This window comes from Bos indicus x Bos taurus, chromosome 13 (genome assembly GCF_003369695.1).
Source record: "Bos indicus x Bos taurus breed Angus x Brahman F1 hybrid chromosome 13, Bos_hybrid_MaternalHap_v2.0, whole genome shotgun sequence".
NCBI classification, from domain to species: Eukaryota; Metazoa; Chordata; class Mammalia; order Artiodactyla; family Bovidae; genus Bos; species Bos indicus x Bos taurus.
In genome coordinates this window covers 39,678,166-39,686,689 of record NC_040088.1, presented here as the reverse complement: position 1 = coordinate 39,686,689, position 8,524 = coordinate 39,678,166, and positions in this window count along the sequence as shown.

Here is an 8,524-nt window from a genome sequence, read left to right as displayed (position 1 = left end):
CCTGTGGCAGCTCTACCACGTGAGGGTTGAGTGTGAAGGTGGTGCAGCTGCTTGGCTTGCGGGGACCCCGGTGGCGCCAAGTGTGCAGGGACACAGACTGCTTCCATGGCAGGAGTTATGGCCCTATCAGAGTCTTTTTTTTGAGTCTCATATAGCTGGTGATCAGAAGACCTCTTTGGCCAGTCTTTGTCCATAGCTCTGTCTGTTCAGACACTTAGAGGGCTCCCTTGCCTGGGGTCCTTCTTTGTTGTTTGGCACATCAGGCACTTAAAGGGGCATCCTGGGTCCTACTCTGTAGTTCAGTGTCCCAGGGGTTTGATGGGCCAGCCTCTCTGCTGTTCATCTGCCAATGCTGGTGTGTAGGGAGAGAGAGGCTATGGTGATGGCTCCACCCCTTATGCATGACTCAGCAGTACCACCTTGCTTCCACGGCTGCCAGGTTTTCCTCCACAGGCATTTCCCACCACAGTCTCCTCCCTCACATCCCCTCGATCTGTCTGTCCACAGTCAACAGCAGCCCTCTCACTGGGATTGCTCCACAATCCCTAAAGTCCAGCTCCCAGCCACTGTCCCTTCCAGGAGACCCATGTTCCTGCCCTGCATATATATGGCTGTGGCAAGGACTGCCTGATTCTCATTGCATTTAGGCTGCCACAGATCAGCTGTTTCACTCTCAGCCTTAAATGTTTCTCCTCTGAGACAATTGCCCTGCTGTGGGGATCAGACTCCTGCTTCAGTTCCCCCACCCACCAAGGGCAGGTCCAGTCCTACTAACACTCCTGTTTTTCCCCCTAGTTCCTTTGTCCTACTGAGTTTTGCATGTTTCTATATATTCTTTTGAAGACAGCAATGGCACCCCACTCCAGTACTCTTGCCTGGAAAATCCCATGGACAGAGAAGCCTGGTGGGCTGCGGTCCATGGGATCGCTAAGAGTTGGACACGACTGAGTGACTTCACTTTCACTTTTCACTTGCATGCACTGGAGAAGGCAATGGCAACCCACTCCAGTGTTCTTGCCTTGGAGAATCCCAGGGACGGGCGAGCCTGGTGGGCTGCCGTCTATGGAGTCGCACAGAGTCAGATATGACTGAAGCGACTTAGCAGCAGCATATATTCTTTTCCACTGGTCAGGTCCTCCTGTCCACTCTCAGCTGGTGTTCTGCATGCACGTCTGTGTCTGAAGGTGTATTCCTGATGTACCTGTGGAGAGAGATGTACCCCATGTCCACCTACTCCTCTACCATCTTGTTCTCTCAAGGTCAGCGTTTTGATGAGTTCTTCATTCATTCATTGCTTTACTCAACAAAACTTTATCAAACACTTTTAATATGATAGTGTTTTGTCAATACATAAAGCAGACAAGAATGAAATGAAAGTAAGAAGTGTCTTGAGGTGACAGTCTAGTGGAGGGTGAGGATGGTGAATGAAATCACAAGTCTTTAGCTGTTAGAAATGGATCAATGCCCTTTGGGAGATGACTGTCCACAGAACCTTGCATTTCTGACACCTGAGATGCAGAGGCAGACTAACCTTCCTACCAGCAGCCTTGCAACATAGAAACAATGGCACGCTCCAGAGAGATGGGGGGTGTGCTTACTGTCCAGTAATATGAAGAAAACATCTCCATCCAGAGAAAGGACAGGCATGCTGAGTGGTTAGTGTAGTTGGTCCAGGGCCCCTAGACTTAAACTTTTCCTCCTATAATCCAATCCATGGCCTGTTTACGTGTCACCTGGTCCCACCACTTCAACCTTTAGAAATAAAGAGTCAAGGATGAGCCTTGCTGTGGTGAACATTTTCACAATATGTATGTACACCAGATCACATGGTAACCTTAAGACTACACACTGAGACATGTCAACTATGTCTCAGAAAAGCTGAAAAACAATATTCTTACATCGGCTATGGCATTTGTTGTGGGTGATAAACATTCTGTCTTTTATCAGCATCCGTGAAACCGGGGCAAGGTGATTTGAAGGCCTGCAAGTCAGGTTAAAATTTTATATTCTTCATGACTTCTAACAGTGATATGGAGAGAAAGAAAGCAGGGAAGGGAATGGGTCATTCTCGGAGGTGGGAGGGTTGGGTGCTCTTACAAGATAGTTAGAAGATATGTCACTGAGATGGATGCACTTGAGCAAAAGTGAAGGCAAACAGTGGACCCGTGGGGCACAGAACAGAAAACCTAAGTCCAGAAAGAGGGCTTCTGTCACATTTAAGGGCCAGCAAGTTGGCTGATGTGGGTGGAGTTTAGTGAGGGAGGGAAAAAGGAGCTGAAGATAAGGTCAGAAAGTCAGAGGGCCTAGGGGGTCTGTGTCCTGTAGGCTTTTGAAATATCTTCAGGCTTAGAGAAACAGACAATGATATTTCAGGTTTCAAGCAGGGTAGTTACATGAGCAGAATTTAAAAAAACAATCACTCCAGCTATTACAGTGCTGCATGCTGCAGTCCATGGGGTTGCAAAGAGTTGGATATGACTGAGCCACTGAAATGAACTGACTGTGCTTCCAAAATCTGTTTTTTTTTTTTTTTTCATCATACTACAAGGCCTCCCAGATGATCGGAGTAAGTTCTATAGCAATGAAAGAGAGTATCTCATTAGCTCTGTCATGCAAATATTCGATAACCCTTAGTGGAACTACTATAGATGGGATTGATAACTAAGATGCCGAATCATCTCTTCCAGTTCTTACGTTCTATGATTTCCTGATTCTATGATGAGCTAGGGAACCTAAGTGGAGGGTCAGTATGTGTGTGTGTGTGTGTGTGTGTGTGTGTGTGTGTGTGTATCTGTGTATCTGTATATATATTTCCTTTTCCTTTTTTATGAATCTAAGGCATATCCACTCTATCTGGACCCTGCTCAGAGTATCTCAACTGGTCTTTTTTTTAAAAAAAGAGGTTCTGCTTTTTTTCCAAACAGCCATAAAATTTGGCACCAAGTCACAATAACCTGACTATTGTCTTTAGTCGTAATGACTTCCCTGAGGGAATAAAAGCATTTGCATTTCATTCCATACTATTCTGGCACATAATACATTCTTGCATGCATTTATAATTCTTACATGCACCTTTCCATAGGTTCTCCAAGGTTAGTGCTATTCCAAAGTATCATTTCTACATTTTATGTTATACTGGGGATACGGAATAATTTCTGTAGGCCTCCCAGGTGGCAGAGTAGTAGAGAATCTGCTTGCCAAAGCAGGACACACAGGAGACGTGGGTTCAATCCCCGAGTCAGGAATATTCCCTGGAGGAGGAAATGGCAATCCACTCTAGTATTCTTGCCTGGAATATCCATGGACTGAGGAGCCTGGCAGGCTACAGTCCATAGGGTGGGAAAGGGTCGGATGCGACTGAGTGAGTGACTATAGGTGTTACATTGTGGGGTAAAAAAGGAGGAAAATAATCCTCTTTTAGGGCTCTACAAAAATTCAGGTGAGAGATGATATTGGCCTAGACCATGGAATAAGCGAGCAGTAAAGGTGATCAGAAGTTATTAGGATAGGGATATCTTTTAAGAGCAGAGTCAACCAGAGTGTACCAATGGACATAAATGAAAGGAAAAGGGGAATCAGTTCCTTGCTGGACGGGTCCTCAGTGGTGGGGAATATGGTTTCCTCCCATTTCTGTCTTCTTCAGTTCAAGTCCACCCTGCAGCCAAATCCACAAACTGGATTTTTACTGACAGTGAGCCAGACCAACTTCCTCTTTGTTTTCTCCTATATTCCCAGGTGGGCCCAGGAATTTGCATTTTTATAAAAATTTCAGAAGTAAGTTGAATGCAGCTATTCTGTAGATGGATATTTAGGAAGATCCTTTTATTTATTTATTTGTTTATTTTACCTTTTTATTTTATATTGGAGTATAGCCAATTGACAATGTTGTGATGATTTCAGGCAGACAGCAAAGGGACTCAGCCATGTATATTCTTGTATCCATTTCCCCCCAAAACTTCTCTTATCCAGGCTGCCACATAATATAGAGAAGAGTTCCCTGTGCTATACAGTAGGTCCTTGTCAGTTATCCCTTTTAAACATTGCAGTGTGTACATGTCCATCCCTAACCCCTAAATATCCCTTCCTCCCATTGGGAAGACCTTTAAGAGTTTGAGTCATTTATGGTTTTTTCTTTGGAGACGTCTAATAACACCTAAGGAGGTGTAGTATGAGTCATTACCTGCTTCTTTCTTCATAAAGAATCTAATATCCCCAATGAAATGCACTATTGTCTAACCATTCTTGTGTTCTAACCTTTGCTCCAGTCATACTGCATTCTGACTGTTCTAATCTCTAAGTAAACATAGAAATGAAGCACAGGTTGATATAAGTTCAAATCTTATCAATTAAGAAAATATAATTATTGCTGAATCGCATTGTTGTATGGCAGCAATCTACACAACATTGTAAAGCAATTTTCCTCCAACTAAAAAAAAAAATTAATACACACAAAAAGAAAATGCTGCATAGTTCTGGGCTATAGGGAATGGATGAGTGAATTTTACTTAATAGGGGCAGGCTTTGTGCCTTTGACCCTGGAACTGAACAAGAATTGCATGAGCAGTTTTGCATCAGTTTGCCAAAGCCATGTCTGTGTACATGTGACAGAGAATCTAGCGTTACCTGGGTGGTGAGTAAAGAGGTGTCCCCTTTGGATCCACTAGACATGTTGTGTACCTTAAGTGTGTTGTATCCACCAGGTCAGGGTTCTCCCCCAAAAAGGAAACTAAAGATGCATTAGAGATGAGGAACACAGACTTGACTGAAAGCAATTTAAAAAGTTTGTGACCAAATAATAAGATGAATGACCCTGAATTTCTATATATTTGAGGAGTAGTCCTTGATATGTTTCTACTGTGAAAGCCAAAATTCAGACATGAAACCTTCCAGATACTGTCTGAGAGAGACTTTCTGTGACCTGATGTGGGATCTTTTCTCCCAGCATGGTCCGAAGTTGTCCTCTAGCCACACACTGTTAGGTGATTGTATTAAGACTTTTTTCTTGTTTCTGTTTTGTATAAAAATTAGACATGGAGACCTCAAAGCAGTAACCCTCTCTTTTCCTCTGTAGCTGGGCTGACTGCCATGCAGGCAGCTAGACCTGAATGCACGAAGGACTTGGGACAATGGGTGTCTTTGTGAAGCTAGTCCCTGAAGATGGGGGTACTCCCAAGTCTTGGCTCTGTATCTAGAATAGAGAATGTTCTTCAGCTACAATTTTGTACAAAGTTCAATTCAAGGAGAATGAATAACTGTATTTTCTTCTTATTCATCTGAATTTGTGAGTGGAAATCATGAACACTATATTAAGAAGAATTTTCTAGTTATCAGAACAAGAACAATAGGTGTGCTTGCTCCAGGATATGAAGAAATTGTTCTCATTGAAGACATAGTGGATGGACACCCACAGATGTTGAAATGCACATTACCTAAAAAGAGATCCTTGAATGCTTGCTTGCAAATATGAGCATTTCTTGTACACTATTATCAACCCCTTCTATAATAAAGATGTTTATTAATGTAACACTTTATTCCTGTTGTGATCTGATCACACTTATTCTGTGAAGGCACTAGGAGAAGGGGATGACAGAGGATAAGATGGCTGGATGGGATCACTGACTCTATGGACATGAGTTTGAGTAAGCTCCGGGAGTTGGTGATGGACAGGGAAGCCTGGCGGGCTGAAGTCAATGGGGTTGCAAAGAGTCAGACACAACTGAGCAACTGAACTGAACTGAACTGAAGAAGAGCTCCTTGAACACTTCCTTGAGAATCTGAGATTTCTTTTATATTATTATCAGCTCCTTCTATAATAAAGATGCTTAATGGTGTAGTATTTTATTCCTATTGTGATCTGATCACACTTATCCTCTGATTGTGACTGGCTTTCAAGTTTCCTCAAACTCTGAGATCCAGTAAGTGCAAGAATATAAAAATGCAGAAGAACAGGTGGTGGTTCTGACATGGAGGGGAGGGAACAGAAGCAGGAACCAGGGAACGTGACCAAAGCACCTGGGCCACCATCACCTGGAGCTTACCATCATCCTGTCCCCACAGTTACTATGGTTTGGGGGGCACTGTGTAGAAAACTGGAGTCAAAGAGAAACAGAAATGCCTACTGGAGGGTGTGGAGAGAATACACCAGAGTGCTTGGTGTGATGTTTGTGGAACAATGTGTTTCCATTCTTGGGTGTCAGCTGTTCACATAAAGACTGTCACAGTTTCTACCATGTCCGTGTCTGCTGGCTGGGAGACACTAGGACTAGTTCAGTAAGGTGTAAATCCAAATGCTCTTAGAAAATGCTTTGAATTCAGTAGGGAAGAGAAATGGTGGTAGTCATCACAAACTCAGAAAGAGTGAAGAAATATAAAAACTTTACATTTTTCTTCAACAGGTAGGGAAATTCAGAAGGTTAATTATGGAAATAGACAGCAAGGAGATCCAACCAGTCCATCCTAAAGGAAATCAGTCCTGAATATTCATTGGAAGGACTGATGCTGAAGCTGAAACTCCAATGCTTTGGCCACCTGATAAACTCCCTGATGCTGGGAAAGATTGAAGGCAGGAGGAGAAGGGGATGACAGAGTATGAGATGGTTAGATGGCATCACCAACTCTATGGACATGAGATTGAGTAAACTCCAGGAGTTGATGATGGACAGGGAAGACTGGTGTGCTGCAGTCCATGGGGTCACAAAGAATCAGACATGACTGACTGACTGAACTGAACTGAACTGAACTGAAAGTATTAAAGAGTAAAGGTCACCAAGAGAATTGGCAGTTGAGCCAAGCGATTTGAGATAAAGTTTTAGGGTTTTTCCAAGAAGTTCCACTCCATTAAGCTTTATAAAAAATGTGATTTGCAGTTTTTTTCCCTTTCTGTGGATTGACTTTTCACAACCTTTGTATTAAGTTTCCTTCGATGCAAAAACATTTTGAGTTTTGATGAATACTGATTTACCTATTTTTGCTTCTGTTGCCTGTGCTTTGGTGACATATCCAAATCTAGTGTCATGAACTTCCCTTCTAGTTTTCATCTAAGGGTTCCACATTCGTGTCTTGTATGTGTGAATCTTTGCTGCATATTGAGGTCTATGTGTGTGGAGAGCAAGTGTGTTCACAATTGGGCACCTCAAACATGTGCAAAATACCCGCTGTTTGAAGATGTGTGCCATGTCCTGACTGGCCTTCACTAGTTAACTTGGCATGCTTTAGTCCTGGGATTAGCCCAATAGTCAAGCTAAGGGCACTCGGTTCATTTCTGAGTGAGTCAGCATCTTGCCTGGAGGAGGTGTGCCTCTTTGATTCCCCTGAATGTATTGCTGTTTAAAAATGTCCTCTGTCCCCAAAATCCACACCCCAGTTCTACTCAGGGTTTTATATGCTCTAGTCTATGTCTCCACCCTTACATCCTTGTCCCTGGCACCATATATATAGTCTCCCCTGCAACAGTAATGAGCTATTTTGGCTGCTCTTCAGTTTAAGCCTAGGCTTAGGTGAAACAGACACAGTCTTCGGGCAGCCCCAAACAGGTTGGAACATTGCATTAAGGTTTTTGTGATCAGTCTTGTTTGCTGAAGGCAGCTGGGAACAGAGTTGACACCCATTATAGATCAAGACTTCACTGTTCAAGTCAGGGGAGAGGTAAGTGTGAGGAAAAACACAATAAAATGTCCTTCCTCTTAGTTCTGGAATTTTCCTGATTGTGTGTTCAATGTGTTCCTGGAGATTTTGACTGTTTGACTAATTTCAGAGCTCCTGTTAGGTTTTTCATCTGGTTTCTGATTGTTTTCTCACATTTATAAGGGAGAATTCAACACTTCTTAGCTCACCATTTTGCTGACATCACTCCACGTGTTAAATTTTATTTGACTTTACAACATCCCATTGTATCAGTGCATCTTGATCTCCCTAAATCTTCCCTTATTCGTTACAATTTAACTTGTGTACAGGTCTTCATTTATGACTAACTTTTGAGCAAGATAGTAAAGTACATGAACTCGTTATCATTTCCATTATGATATCTTTCTAAAAGTTATGTAACTAAGCCCAAGGATTAACTCCTGTAAGGGTCTGTTTGGAGACTGCCATGGTATCCAAAAACTGTTAATAATTAATCTCCAATAAACACTTTGTCAGAATGTGTGGTTTTGATATTCTTTTCAGGATCTCACCACTGTTGAGTCTGGATAGCAACATAATTATGCTGGTGGGAAAAGTAAAAAGTCAAATTTATTTTGCTTTGGTTTTCTTCATTAAGAAATAAGATTTTATAAAATGTTTATTAATCACTCCCTTAAATTGTGTGGTTCTGTGAATGTGTGTATGTATGTATGGTAAAATAGTTAAATTTTTTCAATTGATGTTTGATAAATATTAAGCTTAATATTGGAAAAATGGAAAAAATATTGTGTGGAAGTTTCTAGTCTAACATATGGTCAATAATTGTTCAATCTCATCATTATATAATTTAAGATTGCATTGATAAAGAAGCAAGCAAGTTAATTGGCTTCAATCCTCTTCT